A 19,549-nucleotide genomic window follows, 5' to 3' on the forward strand; every position below is an offset into this window, starting at 1 on the left:
TTTCAAGGTTTTTATTGGGGTTCCATTAATATGCATGATTGATTGAGTGATTGGCCATGAGGTTGGTTTTAGCCTCCCTGTAGATTGATACTGCATGGCCCTAAGTGCCCACCTTAAGATCTACCTACCCCAAATAAAGACATTGCTACCAGGCATGACACAAAAGCCAAGGACAAAGGCTAGATCTCTCTAGCCAAATTCTTTATACCTTCCTTATATTTAGGAACCTTACTGAACTATTCTGTCAACTATGGCTTGACCCTCCACTTAGTACCTAATTAGATATAGTAATCTATTATTTTCTATTATTTTGTGTGTTTCCCTACCTAAAATCAAAATATGAAGGTAGACTGATGTCTTACTCTTCTACTTCTCATGTAGTACTTACTATAATTCAAGTCAAAGAACAATTTATTTAAATAAAAAGCAACAGTGTATAACTGAACTTCTACAATGTGCAAGGCACTGTAAAGAGGCTACTAGGCACTAGTTGGTTGATAGTAGTTGTCTCTATTTGAGTCAAAGGCAATTATAGCAGCCTTGTGGGGTTAGAACATACAAGCACTTTGGAAGATAGCAACATTATGAACAGACTAGGGATAAAAAAGTGTATGAAGTAGGGAGGGGAGCAAGTCATCCCAAGGGGACAAACCTCCCTTCAAAATAGGAAACTATAAAAGTTGATGCTGGGAAACTTGAGATAAATGTACAAAAAGTGGGCCTTCCTGGTGGCGCAGTGGGTTGAGCACAGCGCTGTGAAACTATCAGCAGCCTCTGCAGCGTTAGTTTGATCCCTGGCCAGGGAGCTACCCACACGGCGCAGCAGACCTCTCCTGTCTCGCCTGCTGCTCCCCTCAGCAGTGTACTTTAGTCTATCTGCCTGTTCTGTTCCCCACTCTGTCTCTGGTGAATCCTCTCACCTCCCATACCTCTGGCCTGTACCCCAGTTCTTGTCATCATAAATAAATATTTAAAAAAAGTGACTCCTTTCAGACATGCCACCAGAGTTGTCCTTTGCCTAAAGTTTAATCCTAATCAATTTAAAGCCTGAGTGCAAGAAATCTTTTGTAGTTTCTTCTTTTCTCTGATCTATTAACAATTCTGCGTTAGATAAACAAGCTAGCAGAATGTAAACAGAAGTGCTGTGAGTCAGCCTTTGGATTCTAAAGAGACAGTTGGTGAATGGCCTTTGCCCCACTTTTCTTTGTGCTGTCCCTTTTCGTGCTGGCTGAAGTTTGTAGGAGTTGATTAGAACGAAGTAGCCACGTTGGCCCATGGAGTAATCTTAGGTATAAAAGTGAGACACAACAGAATGAAAAAAAGGAGGGCCCTTACTGGGACTTGAAGCATGCAACTACCCCTCCCACCCTGACAGTGTGATTTTCAGTTGTGTGCTGCCTAACAAAGACCTGATTTATTTTATATGCCATAATTCTTTAAAAGTCTCATTTGTATTGATTATTTAGGTGGTTACCCTTTTTGTTATTGTAATAAGGGTGTAATAAGCGTCCTTATATATAATTTTTTGTGTGCATCTGTCCATATTTCCTTGGGATAAAATCACAGAAATGTAATTTGAGTCAGGGGTCAATGAAGGAACATATATAGAATTCTGTTAAGAACCTGTTATGAAGAGTAAGTGGAAAGTATATTAAGTTGCAAGAAATTCAGCATCAAGGGAGTGTTTTTATAAGGGAGAGAAAGAGACCTGTGCATTTAACAGGCTGATCAGAAAGACTAACAAGTACTATCAAGAGCTCTGATCTTTCTAAAAATTTCATATATATATATATTTTTTAAAAGATTTATTTATTTATGCATACAAGAGCGGGGGTTTAGGCCAGAGGTGTTGGGGGCGAGAGGATTAACCAGAGACAGAGTGGGGAGCAGAACAAGCAGATGTATTGAAATACACTGCTAAGGGGAGCGGCGGGCCAGATAGGAGAGGTCTGCTGCATCTGTGGGTTAGCTCCCTGGCCCAGGATCGAACTTGTGCTGCAGTGGCTGCTGATAGCTTCATAGTGCTGAGACTTAACCCCTTGTGCCACCAGGGAGGCCTTCATGTATATATTTTGATACCTACTTTCTTATGAGCTCCCTGAAGAGTCCAGATCATTTACCCCCTTTTACAGTTGTGAAGACATGCCTAGAAAAGAACTACATGCATTATATGTGGTGTTATACAGACACTAATGGGGCTGGCTCACTGGGAATATATACTATTACAAAGATTCCAATTTTGTTGACCAACTCTTCTCCTTTGAAGTCATGTGTATAATTCAAAGTTGATCTTAAAGCAGCAGTCAAGCCTCAAAGAGTAGTCAAGCTTTTCATTTTAAAAAACACCTGGTGGAGCCTCCCTGGTGGCACAAAGGGTTAAAGACCAGCATTGTGAAGCTATCCGCATTCAGTGCAGCATGATTTCTATCTCCAGCCAGGGAGGTGACCCACATGGTGCAGCAGACCTCTCCTGTCTTGCCCACTGCTCCCCTCAGCAGTGTATTTCAGTCAATCCGCCTGTTCTGCTCCACACTCTGTCTTTGGTGAATCCTTTCACCCCCCCACACCTCTGGCCTATACCCCAGTTCTTGCATGCATAAATAAATAAATCTTTAAAAAAAATAAAGAACACCTGGCATTGTTCTTTCCACTTGACGCAAATGTTAACCATGCAATGGATGTTGCAGCCCCAGACCTGCATTCTAAGCTGTTTCTTGCTGTTTGATTCCCCAACTCTGGCTCTGATATAGCCTACAGCAACCAGTAATAAAGTAATTTAGAGTTAGGAAATTAGAGTTCCTAGAAACTTTTAATATTTAGCAAGGTCCTTCAGGGCTTTTATTGCAATGTTAGAGTATGGAAATCTCTGGGATGTGTCTGGACAAGTTTGCTAAGATGTAAAGCTGAGTAATTCTGGCTGAAACAGATGGATATGGTGGACTGTACCCAAGTTTCTGGCCAGATTTAGCCTTATAAAAGCAGAGATGACAACGCAAAAGAGTTGAGAATGAGAATAATCAAGGATTGCATCAGTCAGTTGGTGAATCTTCCTTACTTGACATGCCTCTCTCCTTTCAGAATTCCAGTATGTAGATCTCTCAACTCAGCAATGATAAAACTCGCTAAAATATACAGCAAGTCACACCTTGTACTAAACTTTCTAATTTAGAGACCCATGTTTTTTTTCACTCCTTCACTCTACATCTCAAATCAACCAAGTGGATTTTCCTGATAAGAACCCACCAATGGTGAGCAGGGAACAAAGGTGGAACTTCCAAGGTGATTTACAAAGGCCGTCTGAAGGACTATTTAAAACATTAAAAAGGTCTATTAGGATTATTTGAAAATAAGCAACTTACAAAGGAAAAAATGCAAACTACCAGCATATATTCTGGATCAAAGAAATTAAAAATTAAAGCATGTGTGTGTTTGTGTGTGTGAAAGGGCACAGGGAGAAAGGGAGAGGGACTCTGTTTATACTGCTGGTATGCATTTAAACTTCTCTATTTCAGTGACAAGGCAATTTGGTCATATGTGATTATTGTGCCATTTGACCCTAGGCTTCTAGAAACTTACTCTAAGGAAATAGAGACTTCTAGAGGTCAAAGTCAACTCAAGCAGAGATAGCAATTTCACTGCAATCATCAGGCAGAGAGTTCCACAAATCTGTTGTTCTGCCACCAGGGAGCAATTTCTCGTACTTCCTGAATTGTGGCTTTAAAAAAATGGTAAAGATAAAGTTTTGAACATGGTTCAAAATACAGCAATGAAATGGAAGATACAAGATATGCCCAAGGTAAGAAATGTTCATGTAAAACAGAAAAAAAAAAAAAAAACAACAAAACCATCAGGTTATTAAGCTGTAATTGTGTTTTGGATTTCTCAGTCTAAAAGAATGACATTCATTATGAAAAGAATAAAACTATATTTAAAGGAATTGACCTTTGAAAACAAATGTGTAAAAGAACTAAATAAAGAGCTCTCTATTTAATCCAATCTCCAAATGTCCCAGGCTAGGTTTCCCAGAAAGCAGAGCCTGGGATGAAGGCCTACATGTACATACTTTATTGGGAAGTGTGACCCTGGGAGTTGAAGTAAGAAACACAGGGAGGGAAGCAGTGAAGGAGGGAGAGCCAACACAAGGAGGCTTCATGGACTTGGTACCACTTATGGGCATTGTCTGCATGATTCCATGGGACTGTATGAAAAGCATCTTTGAACTGTCTGTCCAAGAGGAGAAAAAATTATTTATCTTCACAGGGTGCTAATGCTCTAGTACTTAAGGGTTAAGAAAATCTGGGTACCTGAGACTAAGCAACAGCTGAAAACCACAGGGCAGAAAGAAGTACACACTAGGCAGGAAACTGGACCAGTCTGACCCAGCTGCAAAGCCATGGCTGGAAGGAGGGGTCTGGAGGGCATAATTGCACCCACAACCCACAACAGAGTTCGTAAAGAGAATGAAATGGTTGAACAACCCATCCAATGAAGCACACACTAAACTCCAAGTTTGGGGCTAAAAGTTAAGGATATAAACATGAATACAAGTCAGGGTTCCTTCCCTCAAGAAGCTTAATGCCTAGTGGGGTGGTTTGATTTGCAGCAGAATGAGAAGGAATTTGCTGGGGAAAGAAGAGAGCTCCAGGGAGGACGGAAGAATTCCAGACTGGAGCAGCAATGTGGCTTGTTCATGGCACTGCCATCAGCCAGTGGTTGTTGAAGTATATGAAGCACCTCATGGAGATGACGGCACTGCATTTGGCTCTGAAGACCTCCGAGGAGGAGGTTAGTGTTTTGGAAGCTATCAACCACAACAGAGGAAATCAAATTCTTGCCAATCTTTTGGTATAATTACAAGCTTCACAGCCCCTTCCCTGGAGTGTATTTAGTAAACACAGTGTTAATACTGCTGGAAAATGCCCCAAACTCAGCCCTGCCCTAGACCTTAGTGTTCAGTAAACAAGCCTGGTCTCTCAGCCTGTGAGCATTCACAAAAATAACATTTGTTTTCCTACTGGCTGAATAGCCCCAAACTCTGCCCTTTTCTACACATTCTAATGACTCACCCTAACCGGCACTCTTTAGAACCCTGTCAGGAGACTCATGGAAATGCTCTGTGAAAATCCTCTGTGGCCTTGTCAGTATCTTCAGACATAAGGCTCTGGCAAAGAAAGCACCTCTTTTTTCCTCTCCCAGGGTTATGTACCCAGGTTTCCCCCCATGCTTGCCCTCCCCCTCGCCCCCCCAAGACCTAAACCTACAGGCAGAGGCTGGTTACAGAGTCTCTGATGCTGGAATTCCACCAGGGTTGGGTAATAGCTTATCTCTCTGAAAACTGAGTCCCACTTTTGCACACTGCACTCTGAACTTTAATACAGACTGAGGCTGTTCACACACCCTTATTTGGTCTTGTGGCTTGTAGGCCTAGCAGGAAGGTTCAGCCAGTCCCTCCCCCACCCACCACCGGCACATTTCTAAACTCCATTACTTCCTTTGTCATCCAAAGCGAGCAAAGGTCATTTGAGTTCACTGCTAAGACTGAGGCAAGCTGAGAGCATGGAAGTTTACCTGGAGCCTGTGCAGTTCCAGGGGCCCTCAGCCTGCTAACACTGCCACCCAATGGGCCACTCTGGGAGGTCTCATGGTCTTGTGGTCAAGTGTGGTTACGGCAGTGCAATAGAAACTACGAGAGCACAAAGGAATCAGATCAAACTTGAAGGAAAATGGGATGGGAGATGCAACATGCTAAAGCAGGGCCAGGAACCAATGGATCACCAATGATTAGCCTAAGATAAACAGGAAGAGAGACACTGGAGAAATGAGTAGAGGAGAAAGGAGAAGTCTGCGGGGGAAAAAAAGAAGACTGGGAAAAATAGGAACATAAATCCATTTTTTTAAGTATCTACTCTGAGAAAGGCCCCATACTCCAGCAGTTTAGGAGACCAGGCAAAGATCAAATGTCCCGAGCCTTGTTCACATAAGGTTAAAAGCCCTCAGTCCTAATCATAAGATGGATTTTTTTTACAGAACATAAAGGGCATTTGCATTTTTATGTTAGGCATTATTTCTCAGAAAGATGCATTTCATATGATTGCAACATATAATATAAAAAGATCACAGAATTCTTATGAGAAATTCTTATCCAAAAACTGCCAATTTGCTGTCTGATATGACTTCTGCGAAACAGAAAGAAACCTGTTCCCCAAACTCACTTCAAAGAGGTTATAGAGTTCTGCTTGCTCTTACTAGCCCCCAAAGAGGCCTGTATCAAACCCTTTTTCCCTCCCCCGCCCCCACTCCCAACAAAGAGGAATGGGTTTGTAAGTATTTGTGGATACACGAAGATAGAGAAGAGATAAACTAAGAAGGAGGCTGTGAAATTTTTTTTTAAAGATTTATTTTATTTATGCATACAAGAGCTGGGGTATAGACCAAAGGTGTCGGGGGTGAGAGTATTAACCAGACACAGAGTGGGGAACAGAACAGGTGCATAGACTGAAACACACTGCTGAGGGGAGTGGTGGGCAAGACAGGAGAGGTCTGTGGCGCCTTGTGGGTTAGCTCCCGGGCCCGGGATTGGACTTGTGCTTCATGGCTGCTGATAGCTTCATAGTGCTGAGACTTAATCCCTTGCGCCACCAGAGAGGCCTGAAATATATTTTGAATAAAGAAAGGGGCAGTAGCACAACCCTTGGACTGGTCTCTGAATCTTTTGTTACCTGGAATTTCTGCCTCATGGCTGTTTTTAAAAGAATCAACATGAGGGTTATCTCAGGGAAAGGGTTCATCCCTGATTTTGGCAAGCAACCTGAAACACTGCCATATGCCAAGAAAAAGAAGATGACAGAAGGTCAGACACCAGGACCTTGAATCTCTCTGGGCCACCCAGCCTTGTTCATAAGCATCCACTTGAATCCTTAAGAGGTACAGAGAACTGGACCAGGAGCTCTGGGAAAACTCTAGGGTAGAAGAGTTTATTACTTTGATTCTACTGAGCTGCAAGACATTGTGCAAAATGATATAAGGGATGCAAGTAGGCAGAAGGATTAGACAAGCATTCAAATAACAAAATCCAGGGCCTCCCTGGTGGCACAAGAGGTTAAGACACAACTTATGAAGCAACCTGTGGCCACTACAGCACGTTTGATCTTTGGCCAGGGAGGTGACCCACATGGCACAGCAGACTTCTCCTGACTCGCCTGCTGTTCCCCTCAGCAGTTTATTTCAGTCAATCTGCCTGTTTTGTTCCCCACTCTGTCTCTGGTGAATCCTCTCACACACATCCCCCCACACACCTCTGGCCTATACCTCAGTTCTTGTATGCATAAATAAATAAATCTTTAAAAAAAAAATCCAAGACAAAAACATAAGAAAAAGTCAAACAAAAATGTGGGTTGAGAGAAGGAAAACATAAGGTTCTATGGTATGGGAAACAAGAAACAAGATGGTTTATATCTTGAATGGATAAATGTTGGACAGCCAGAGTCAATCCCCATGGAGATTATCTTTGATGACACATTTCTTCTGGGAAATAGCTGAGTTTGTGGTTTTATTTTTCAAAACTGCTTCAGCAAGATGTGAAAAAGAGAAAAGGCATGGAAACTCATATGATTCCAGATATGATGATAGAAGAGGGCCACCAGGAAACCCTCCCCCCAACCAAGAATGGATCAAATTAATCATCTCTGTGGCCCTAGTCATCCTCCAATGGCTGGTGGATGAGGAAGACAAATGTCTGATCTAAGAAGCAGACAACTGGATATGCACATTTATAGCAGAAGGAAACCATCGAGAAGTGGAGGGCTGACCATGCTAGATGAATAGATGAATGTGCATGTCTAAACAAGAACTGCTCTGTGTCCTCGCAGATGAAGGTTGTGCTGGAAATTCCCTATACAGGGATCTGACACGACTTGACATGCAGTTCTATAAACGCATATGTTTGTCTCATCTTATTTTGTATTGTTTATGAAAGTGTTAATATAGTTTTTTTTTTTAAAGATTTATTTATTTATTTATACAAGCACTGGGTACAGTCAGAAGCGTGGGAGGGTGAGAGAATTCACCAGAGCCAGAGCGGGGAGCAAAACAGCAGAAAGACTGAAAACACTGCTGAGGGGAGCAGTGGGCACGGCAGAAGAGGTCTGCGTGCCATGTGGGACCCTCGCTGGTGGCCGGGGATCGAACCAGCGCTGCAGAGGCTGCGGGCAGCTTCGCAGCCCAGTGCTCAACCACTGCACCACCAGGGGAGGCCCGAAAGTGTTAATATAGTTTTAATAAGTAAATATTTTAGGTTATAAAAGTGACTTCTCATCTTTATAATTAAAGTAACTCTGAATTGGAAGAGAAATAAAAGATTATTCAGTACTATCAGGGTCACCTTTTTTGACTTCTGAGATAATGTGCATTGTTACTTTGTTCTCATTTATAAATAAATCTCATTATACTTAAAAAAAACTGTATATAAGTGAAAAATGATTAGAAAATTAAGTTAGAAGAAAAAAAGATCCATACATCACTCCAGGTTAACAAACCCTGCTCTAGAACATTGAGTTGAAAACCAGCCATTGTTGTCTAGGCAATAAAGGCTAATCTATCTCTAACCTCTGGCTCCTTTCCCTTAGCTCCTCTCATGGGTAGAGTTAATATAGACCCAGGCAGGCACCAACTGATGGGTTCCATCCCAAGGACCAAGTAGGGTCTATTACTACCAATGTAAAGACATATTTTATTTCATTTTAAAAGGTTTGTTTATTCATACAAGAACTGGGGTATAGGCCAGAGGTGTGGGGGTTGAGAGGATTCACCAAGATCAGAGTGGGGAACAGAACAGGTGGATTGACTGAAACACACTGCTGAGGGGAGAAGTGGGTGAGACAGGAGAGGTCCGCTGCACCATGTGGTAGCTACCTGGCCAGCGGGGGATCGAACTTGTGCTGCAGAGGCCGTGGATAGCCTCATAGTGCTGTGCTCAAACCCTTGTGCCACCAGGGAGGCCCCTAAGGCATATTTTAGACTGAGCATACAAAAGGATAGTGGTAAACCTTTCGTACCGGTGTGTACCTCTAGTTCCAAGCTTTCCTGCAACCAATCCTAACAAAGTCAACTCAGAATCACCACAGGGGCAGTTGCCCGACTTTGACCATGCCCGTTAGCTAGAAATTCCTGCAGTAATGGCTAACCCACTAGATTGGATTCCTTGGGCTAGTCCAGTTCAAGCCTGCAATCAGCCCATCCTCAGGCTACTATAATGTGATGACTGACTTGTTGGTCTATACTACTGGGGTCCCTATATCTCTGGTAGACATGTCTGATAACAATGTGGAAGGGAGAGAGGTATGCTAGGGACTGGACTTACTATAATAGAAATAATAAAATGTATAATAATAAAATAATAAAATGTCTAAAAATTCCTCTGCTGATAAGTACAGTAAATAAAACAGAAGTGAAAATAATTATGTAAGGGTTAGAGATATACAAGAAATGTGTTCAAGGATAATGCCAGCTCTGAGATCATCCTAAGTGGGTCTCATTGGTGTCTCTATTAAATACATCCATCTGAGGGGCCTCCCTGGTGGCGCAGGGGTTAAAGACAGCGCTATCAAGCTACTGCCAGCCACTACAGCATGAGTTCACCCTGGCTGGCCAAGGAGCAACCCACATGGCTCCTCAGACCATTCCTGTCTCGCCTGCTGCTCCCCTGCGGAGTATTTCAGTACATCTGTCTGTTCAACTCCCCAGTATCTGTGGTGAATCCTCTCACCCCCCACACCTCTGGCTTACAACCCAGTTCCTGTATGCATAAATAAATAAATCTGAAAAAAAAAAAAAAATACATCCATCTGGAAGGCACAATCCTTTGATGCCAACAAGGCTATCTAATCTTAAGCCTTACAGAGAGATCCTTAGAATTATCATCTAAAATGTGTCAAAATTAGATTGTAAAAATGACCTTAAAGTGAACTATTGTTCTGCTGCAACATTTTCTAACTGTGGATTGCAAGAGGACACTAGCCTTTCTCTTTTCTTGGCCTCACGCCTGAACTGCAAGTCCTGACCCATGTCTTAACACCATGTTCCAATCTCCTCACGTCTGATCTCAGTCTTGATCTCCATTTCCGACTTTGTCCTAATCCTGACTTTCAGAATTCAGACCTGATACTGTCTTTCTGAAAATAATCTCAGTTCCCAACTGACTAGCACTTGTGTTCTCCATTTGTGACACATAGCTTTGAAACACTTTGGATGAATACCTTTCCCGATTAAGCCCAGTATAAAGTCCTGATGACCTTTGACTTTGATCCAACAGCCTGTGAGTACCAAGGTCATCAATGGAGGCCGTCATTTTTCTCATGAGAAGGTGAGCCTTTTTTACCAGCTGGGGGACCCTGAAAACACTGTCCTTGCCCAGAAGTCTTGGTCATGGCTCTGACATGTTATCCCAACAAATTCCCAACAGTTCAATTTAGAGGTAGGGCAAAAGGAAAAATTCAGGCCTTCAATAAATATTTATTTCCCCCCTTTAGGTAGAGTGACAAACTTGGTATCCAGTCTGACAGGGATATTAGAAAGATGAGGCATTCAGTGGAGGTGATCTATATACTAAGGAGGTGATTTATATGCTAAATATACACATCTGGGAGCTCAACTGGCCTCCTTTCTCCCTTATCTTTGATAATCAATTGATTATCAAGTCCGAGAAATGCTACCTTTCCAATAGCAGTAGAACTCATCTCTAGCTTTTGTGTTGTTGCTTTATTTCCGATTCATTTCTTACCTGATTATGCTGGTCCTATTACCTCACATCTGAACACCTCCTTCCAAGCCACTGTCCCCAATGTTCTCAGAGAGCACTTTTTAAAATGCAAATCAGATCAAGTCATTGTCCAGTTTAACATACTTCACTGCTTCTTAAAGCTTTAAGAAAATGTTGAAATTCCTTAACCTCAACCTGTGTGTGATCTTTGTAGTCTGCATCTTCCTATCTCTCTTATTTCATCTTATATCACATTCCCTCAGTTCATCTTATATCACATTCTATCTGTAGAACACACTCTGTGTGGAATAAACATGGTTAATTCCCACTTTTTGAAGACTTGGATCACAGGCAACCTGTTTATGGTGTCTTTCCTGACTTTTCGCTTGACGTTCTTGCTACCTTTGCAGAACTGACCTTTAATAGAAGCTTTTCTGTGCTGTCATCACATCATTAGTTAGCTTGTTGGCTTTCTCTAATAGACTATAACAGCTCTTTGAGGGCAAGAACTTTTCATTTTGTACTCCCAGGACCCAGTGTTTGATATATAGTATATGCTCACAAAATGAATGTTAAATGAAGACGAAATGAATAAACACATTTCAAAGATTAAAAAGACAAACAAACTTAATTCCGAGTGCCTCTCCTGAGCTCTTATGACCCTGTTTCTTCCTGATTTCCACATGAACCTGGCTTGACGGGACACTGGTGTTTTGTAAACAGTCTCACTCACAAGTGCAGAATGTGTATTAAACACCAAGAACATAGGCTTAGGGGGAGTGCAGAAAATGTGAAAAAGACTTGAGGTAAAACCTCGGGGATAAGAAACAGAGTGATGTAAGTTGACTGACACAAAGAGTCCAGGGAAGTGGGAGTCAGAAGGCAGTTAGGAAGCAAAAAGTAGGTTCAGAATTGGGGGAGTGGTTAACATTCACCAGAGCTGCTAAGAAGGCCAACTGGAACTGAAAAGTGTCCCCCAGATTTTACCAGTAGGAAGTTACCAATCAGCCCTGACAAAGAGGAGTTTCAATGGCAGAGGGAAAGGGAGGATGGTGAGCTGAATTTTGCTCTATTGGGAATGAATAAGAGATGAAGATGCAGAGACTGTAAGTATAGATAATGTTTAATTATAAAGGAAGAGAGAGAAGTAGGGCAGTAATGGGATGAGGGAGAGTTAAGTGGAAGTTTTTTTTTTCCCCCTAAAGTTTATTTATTTATGCATACAAGAACTGGGGTACAGGCGAGATGTGGGGAGTGAGAGGATCCACCAGAGACAGAGTAGGGAACAGAATAGGCAGACTGACTGAAATACACTGCTGAGGGGAGCGGCGGGCAAGTCAGGAGAGGTCTGCCTCACCATGTGGGTTGCTCCCTGGCCAGGGATCGAACTCGTGCTGCAGAGGCTGCAAATTGCTTCATGGTGCAGTGCTTAACCCCTTGCGCCACCAGGGAGGCCCTGGTTTGTTTGTTTTAATGATGAGAGAATCTTGAACAAACAGATATGGAAAGAATCCAAAATCATGAAATAAGAACAAATAGGGCCAAATGAAAATATCCCCATGCTCTGGGAATAACAAATTACATGCTACAGATCAGGATTACTGACAAAATGTCAGTAATGAGGCTATAAATAATAGAGTCCAGGTGTCCCAGTGTGGGCAACTAGTTCTAAGAAACAGAGCATTGATAACCATCTCTCTGAATTCTGAGAATTTGTTTCACAGGTAGGGCAGTGAAGTAAGCTGCAATTTCATAGTAATAGTCTGTTTCAGGCTAAGGATAAAAGATAGGAGGAGATTACAGGCTTATAGTAGGGAAGCAGTGAAATTTGCCTCACAAATGAAGTGAAAGGGAATGAGGTTTACGATTGGACACAAGCTAAAACGTAAGTTTCAGATATGCTATGAATAATTTTCTACTAAAATTATGCCTCATGTGATATTTGTGACCTATATTTGAAAACTATTGTTTAACTAAAATTCTAATGTGACTGGGCCTCTTGTATTTTGTCAGGCCATACTATTCAGGGTGCAAACCTTTTTGCAGGGCAGTTACCCTGTTTATTAAATCATAAAATGTTAGTTGTAAAAGAAGCCTTTAGAGCTAATCTAATTTAACACTCTTTATTAGGAAAAGAAAAAGGATCAAAGTATGGTTATGACTGTTGTCACCGTGCTAGATAGGACCCGGACCTGGGGACAGATTCCCTGGAGCTGTATGGCATTTTTCAGTCTAGCTTCAGGAGACATGAAATTCTATAAAATACCTTATAATCAAATATAACTACATTTTAATATACTTTACTAAAAAGGGAATACAGTATACTATGACTCCTTTAGGAGTTATTGAGGAAAATACATGCACTGCTAAATTGAGCAATCGTACATAACATTTCAATTACAATATTGAGAAATAATAGTTTACACTGGACACGAGTCTAAGCAAGAGGTTATATCTACTTAGGTTTGCATGGATAACATCTAGCATAACTGTAGGTGACAGATAAACATTTTGAAAAAAAGGTTACATACATTCATCTTAGGTTCTGTTTAATAATTTGAAACTAACTGTGGGATCACAGAGGATGAGTTCAGGAAACCACATGGGCAGGATGATGAAAACTAGAATAGGGATTTTTTTTTTTTTTTTATTTTTATTTTTTTTTTTTTTATGTTTTTTTTTTAAATTTATTTATTTATTTGTTTGCTTGTTCGTTTATACATGCACTGGGTACAGTCAGAAGCGCGGGAGGGTGAGAGAATTCACCAGAGCCAGAGCGGGGAGCAGAGCAGGCAGAAGGACCGAAGTACACTGCTGAGGGGAGCAGCGGGCGGCAGGAGAGGTCTGCGCGCCATGTGGGACCCTCCTCTGGTGGCCGGGGAGCAGCCGGGGATCGAACTGGCGCCGCAGAGGCCGCGGGCAGCCTCGCAACCCAGCGCTCAACCGCTGCGCCACCGGGGAGGCCCTAGAATAGGGATTAAACATATTGTAGTGGAAGGTGGAGTGATGGGGAAGCTGGCATCTAATTACAATCTTTATATATATATATATATATATATATATATATATATATATATAAATATAAAGTGCTGAGGAAAACTCTATTAGGATGCAGATTCAGACCCATGACTAGGTAAAGACTGTTAAAGGAAGATCAAGATTATAAGGATAATTGGGCCTCCCTGGTGGTGCAAGGGGTTAAGATGCAATCTATGAAGCTATCCTGTGAAACTATCCAAAGCCATTGCAGCACAAGTTCAATCCCTGGCCAGGGAGGTACCTACATGGCGCAGCAGACCTCTCCTGACTAGCCTGCTGCTCCCCTCAGCAGTGTATTTCAGTTAATCCACCTGTTCTGTTCCCCACTCTGTGTAGTGAATCCTCTCATCTCCCAACACAAATGGCCTGTCTCACAGTTCTTATATGCATAAATAAATCTTAAAAAAATATAAAGATAATTTTGAATGAATACTTGAGAGATGCAGTGATGAATTCTTCAAAATAAATCCTTTGTTTATTCTGTCTATCTCTCAGACAGCTCAGGGGCTGGACAAGCAAACTAAGTGATTTCAAAATGCTCAGAAGCTCCCCTCATCCAATAGTCCACTCTAACCTGATTTCAACTCTCTGAACCGTATCTTCTGGCTCTTCCCCTCCAGCCTTCCTCACTCCTTGGAGTACTAGAAGTTTGGGGTCCTTAATGTTTCTGGCTCTGTGTGCACCTCTGGCCCTGGCATCTAATTGTGCTTGCCCTGACTTCTGCTCCTGCTCCAAGTAATCCCACACTCCCAGACTATCTGACACAAGTCTGTCCACTCCAATTCTCTCACAGGAATTTGGAATTAAATTTAGTCTCTAGCACAGAGGTTCTTAAAATATTACTGTGTTGTAGGATCATTGGGAATTGTTAAAAATGCAGATTATTGATCCCTTTACCCCCTTAGATTCAAGTCTAAGTACCTATGTTTTAACAAATACCTGAGGTAATTCTGCTGCACCTGGCCTGCAGGTCAATCCCTACCTTTTACACAACATCACTCTAGTTATTCTGTTTGGATGGAAAGTAGCCATGCAAAGCCAGACTAAATCAGAAAGAAAAGATCAAGTGGTCATATGTATGCCTTGGACCAGTTACTTAACCTCTCAGTTTCCTTTTTGTGGCTCAGTAATATCCCATTGTATGGAGATACCATATTTTGTTTATCCATTTATTAGCAGATAGACCTTGGGATGTTTCTACCTTTGACTGATTGTGAATTATTTGAATATGTTATTTGAATATGTTTTAATTCTTTTTTTTTAAAGGTTTATTTATTTATGCTTACAAGAACTGGGGTGTGAGCCAGAGGTGTGGGGGGTGAGAGGATTCACCAGAGACAGAGTGGGGAGCAGAACAGGCAGATCCACTGAAATACACTGCTGAGGGGAGCAACGGGTGAGACAGGAGAGGTCTGCCATGCCATGTGGGTTGCTCCCTGGCTGGGGATAGAACTCATGCTGCTGTGGCTGGCAATAACTTGATAGTGCTGTCTTTAACACCTGCACCACCAGGGAGGCCCTCTGCTTTAATTCTTTTGGGCAGTTACATAGGAATAGAATTACTAAGTAATGGTAATTCTACGTTTGATTTTTTGAGTATCTGACAAACTGTTTTCCACAGTGGTTACATCATTTGATATACTCACCAGCAATGAGTAATGGTTTCATTTTCTCTGTATCATCAGCATTCTTTTTACTTTATTTTTCAAAATTATGGTCAACCTAGTGGGTGTGAAGTGGTATTTCACAGTGGTGATTTCCATTTCCATAGAGACTAATGGGGTTGAACATCTTTTCCTGTGCTTAATAGTCATTTTTATGTCTTCTTTGGAGTTATATATATTCAAGTCCTTTGCCCATTTTTTAAAATATTTATTTACTTATGCATACAAGAAGTGGGGTACAAGCCATAGGTGTCGGGGGTGAGAGGATTCACCAGAGACAGAGTGAGGAACAGAACAGGCAGACTGACTGAAATACACTGCTGAGGGGAGCAGCGGGCAAGTCAGGAGAGGTCTGCTATGCCATGTGGGTTGCTCCCTGGCCAGCCAGGGATTGAACTCCAGCTGCAAAGGCTGTGGATAGCTTCATAGGCTGAGTCTTAACCCACTGCGCCACCAGGGAGGCTCCCTTTGCCCATTTTTAAATTATATTGTCTTTTTGTTGTTGAATTATAGGAGTTCTTTTTTTTTTTTTTTTAACAGTTTGACCCTCTTTTTTTAATATTTATTTATTTGTTTGTTTGTTTATTTATACAAGCACTGGGTACAGTCAGAAGCGCGGGAGGGTGAGAGAATTCACCAGAGCCAGAGAGGGGAGCAGAGCAGGCAGAAGGACCGAAGTACACTGCTGAGGGGAGCAGCGGGCGGCAGGAGAGGTCTGCGCGCCATGTGGGACCCTCCTCCCGTGGCCAGGGAGCAGCCGGGAATTGAAGTGGCGCTGTAGAGGCTGCGGGCAGCTTCGCAACCCAGCGTTCAACCGCTGCACCACCCGGCAGGCCCCATAGTTCTTAATGTATTTATTTATAAATATTTATAAAAATAGTATATGTGGCATATACTATTACATATATACCTATATTTACCTACATACCTAAATCTAGATGTTAATACCTCATCAAATATATAATTTGCAAATATCTTTCCCATTTTATAAGTTGTCTGTTCACTCTCTTGACAGTGTTCTTTGATATATGAAAGTTTTCTTGTTTTGATGAGGTCCAATTTGTCTATTTTTTCTTTTGTAGCTTGTGCTTTGGTTGTATCTGAGAAGACATTGCCAAACTGAAGGGCATAATGAATTATACCTATATTTCCTTTTAAGATCTTTATAGTTTTATCCCTTATGTTTAGGTCTTTTGATATAATTTTGTATGTGGTAAAGAGGAAGAGGTCTAACTTTGTTCTTTTGCATGTGGATATCCAGTTATCCTGGCACTATTTGTTGAATCATATTCTTTCCTCATTGGCTTTCTTGGCATTATTGCTGAAAATCACTTGACTGTATGAAGGCAGCATGGAAAGAGAAAGAGACAGATAGGGTTTTGTGTGTGGTAGGGGTGATGAGAGAGAGAGAAAGAGAGAGAGAGAGAGACAGAGGAAGAGGGAAACAAAAAATAATAAAACCTGTATTCACCTACAGAAACTGGACAGTTAAGCTGTGTCTCAGGCTTGAGGAACTAGGTCTAACCATAACAGTTTTACTAAACTAGCAGATGTAGCACCACATCACCATAAGTTGCAACACACATAGGCAGCTGCAAATGTTTTGTATCCCAAGGGCTCTCTGGGACATCCCACAAATGACAAAAAATTATTTCTTGGAACTTGGTGTTATGGGGAAATAATCTGAAAGACTGACTCAATAATCCTTCATCTGTACACTAACAATGCTTCTAAGACCTGCAGTTTAGAGAACTGTCTCATATCCAAAGTTTTGGGTTCCTAGCACAGTTTTTGCAGTTATTATGAACTGAACTTGTGCCTCCTCAAAATGTGTATGTTGAAACCTGTTCCCCTAATGTGATGGTATTTGGAAATGGGGACTTTGGGAGGTGAAGAGGTCAAAAGGGTAGAGTCCTCATGAGTGGGAAAAGCATGCTTGTTTAAGAGACTACAGAGAACTCCTTTGCTCTTTCTGCCATGTGAAGACAGTGAGAAGACAGCTGTCCAGAAACCAGGAAGTGGGTCTTTTACTAGAAACTGAATTGCTGATGCCTTGGCCTTGGATTTCCCAGTCTCTAGAACTATGAGAAACAGATTTCTATTGGCTATAAGCCACCCAGCTTATGTTATTTTTGTTACAGCAGTCTGAATCAATCATGACAGTAGAGGCAAGGACAAGCGGACTAAACTTATGTTGGTAAATAAAAGGTCCGCTTCTGAATTTTTTTCACACCCCTATTCAGTTTTCTGATGAGGAGCTCCAATTTGTTACAATGGGCATGTTCTACTGGATATGTCATTAACTGTAAAAGTGCTTAGTAAATGTTTGGAAAGCCCTTAAAATGATCAGATATGTTACTGAGCTCAGCATATGAATGTCCCTTTATAGAAGAATGACCATATCTAAACATGTCCTGCTCTGCTCCTGAGGGAGATCTAGGAAATTTTGTCTCAAGAGCTTTACATAAAATCATCATCTTCATCATTTTACATATAAGAAATGAGAAGCCCAGAGAGGAGAAATTATATACCAAGGACAGCTGGTTTGTAGCAAAGCTACAGCATGAATCCACATTTCATAACTCTATTAGAGCTCTTTATATCATCTTTTAAGATTTATTTATTTATACATACATACAAGAACTTGGGTACAGGCCAGAGGTGTAGGGGGTGAGAGGATTCACCAGAGACAGAGTGGGGAACAGAACAGGCAGACTTACTGAAACACACTGCTGAGGGGAGCAGCAGGCAAGACAGGAGAGGTATGCTGCGCCATGTGGGTCACTCCCTGGCTGGGGATCAAACCCATGCTGCAGTGGCTGCGGACAGCTTCAAAGGTTGCGTCCCAACCCCTTGTGCCACCAGGGAGGGCCAACTTTACATCATCTTTTACTTTCCTTATTTTCATTTCTCTGGTCTTGATTTCCTCACATTCAAACTTCCTTCAACTATCAGTATAATCTGTCTAAAATGGAAATATGGACTTCCAGTTATAGCACCAGAGATATTTTCACTTTACTCTCTTCCTTCAAACTCCACTGAAAACAATAACAAAAGAAATAAAAGTTATATAGCATTCACTTTGATGAAACAAAAATTTCCTATAGCTACATTAAGATGGCTACCAAATTTTTGCTATAATAAATAGTATTGTAATTACTATCATAATACATATATGTATATATATTTGGTGAATTCTGTTTTTGTGGTATTTGCACCTCTTCTAAGCACAACTGTATGATTTTTTTTAGGGCCACCACTCCCTAGTCCCACTTTGCTTCTTTTGCAAAGATTCTCCCAGTCATATTACTTAAAGGCCACATTCAGTTCCCAGAATAATCTGTCTTTGAAGTAACATTGAAGCAGCTTTCAGTTTTCACATAATAGCTCCATATCAGCTAGGTCCACTTCAGTCTCCTTCCCTGGTTTCTTTTCTAGGAAACATTCTTGTCCTTTGTGCCTTTTAGGAGGATGGGAGCCCTGCCATTCTTTTGCCAACTGGGACTGGATCTGTGCCCTTGAGCCTCAGCCCAGTCACTTCTTTGTGTAAATGGAGAAAAGGACCATGGGAGGCTTTATTTTCATCTTTCACAGTGAGAGGATGCTTGGTCACATTCACTTTGGCAGCCAGCATACAGGTCTTTTTCGGTTTTTGTAGGGGAAGGCTCTTACTGGGTTTCAGGAGAGGGGGTTTAATTACCAACATGACCCCAACAGTCTCAGACTCTGCCTTGTGACTTCTCTTTCACTGCACGATTTGCATGTATTTGTTGGAAAACACAAAGACTTCCAGGAACTGCTAGCAAGCCAGGCTCATTTATGTTTCTGAGTAGATACTGGATTCCTTGTTCAGCTAAAATTCATCTGTAAAAATCTTGGACTTTTTAATGCCCAAATGATGAAATGAGATTTGTGCTGAAACCTTAAGACAATGAAGTCAAATTTACAGAATGGCAAGAGAGGCAGAAGACCTTATGGCCTAAGAGTGAAAAATTAGTGGGACAATGAGAATACAACAAAATGACCAAGAAAACCTGGGCATATCTGAAATGGTGCCACAGCTACTAATCTTTGAGCTGAGGTTTGAAGG

At 41.5% G+C, this 19,549-nt stretch overlaps 1 protein-coding gene and 1 pseudogene across 4 annotated transcripts in view; one reads left to right on the forward strand and one right to left on the reverse strand.

Annotated features, from left to right (window-relative positions):
- PIGL (phosphatidylinositol glycan anchor biosynthesis class L) overlaps positions 1–19,549 on the reverse strand; it is a 64,988-nt gene that overhangs the window by 26,487 nt on the left and 18,952 nt on the right. The gene's annotated exons all lie outside the window — the stretch shown is intronic.
- Positions 7,377–7,826, forward strand: LOC119232478 (selenoprotein K-like; annotated as a pseudogene).

The sequence above is a fragment of the Talpa occidentalis genome, unplaced genomic scaffold (genome assembly GCF_014898055.3).
Source record: "Talpa occidentalis isolate TD23 unplaced genomic scaffold, MPIMG_talOcc4v2.1 talOcc4.7, whole genome shotgun sequence".
In the NCBI taxonomy this organism is placed as follows: domain Eukaryota; kingdom Metazoa; phylum Chordata; class Mammalia; order Eulipotyphla; family Talpidae; genus Talpa; species Talpa occidentalis.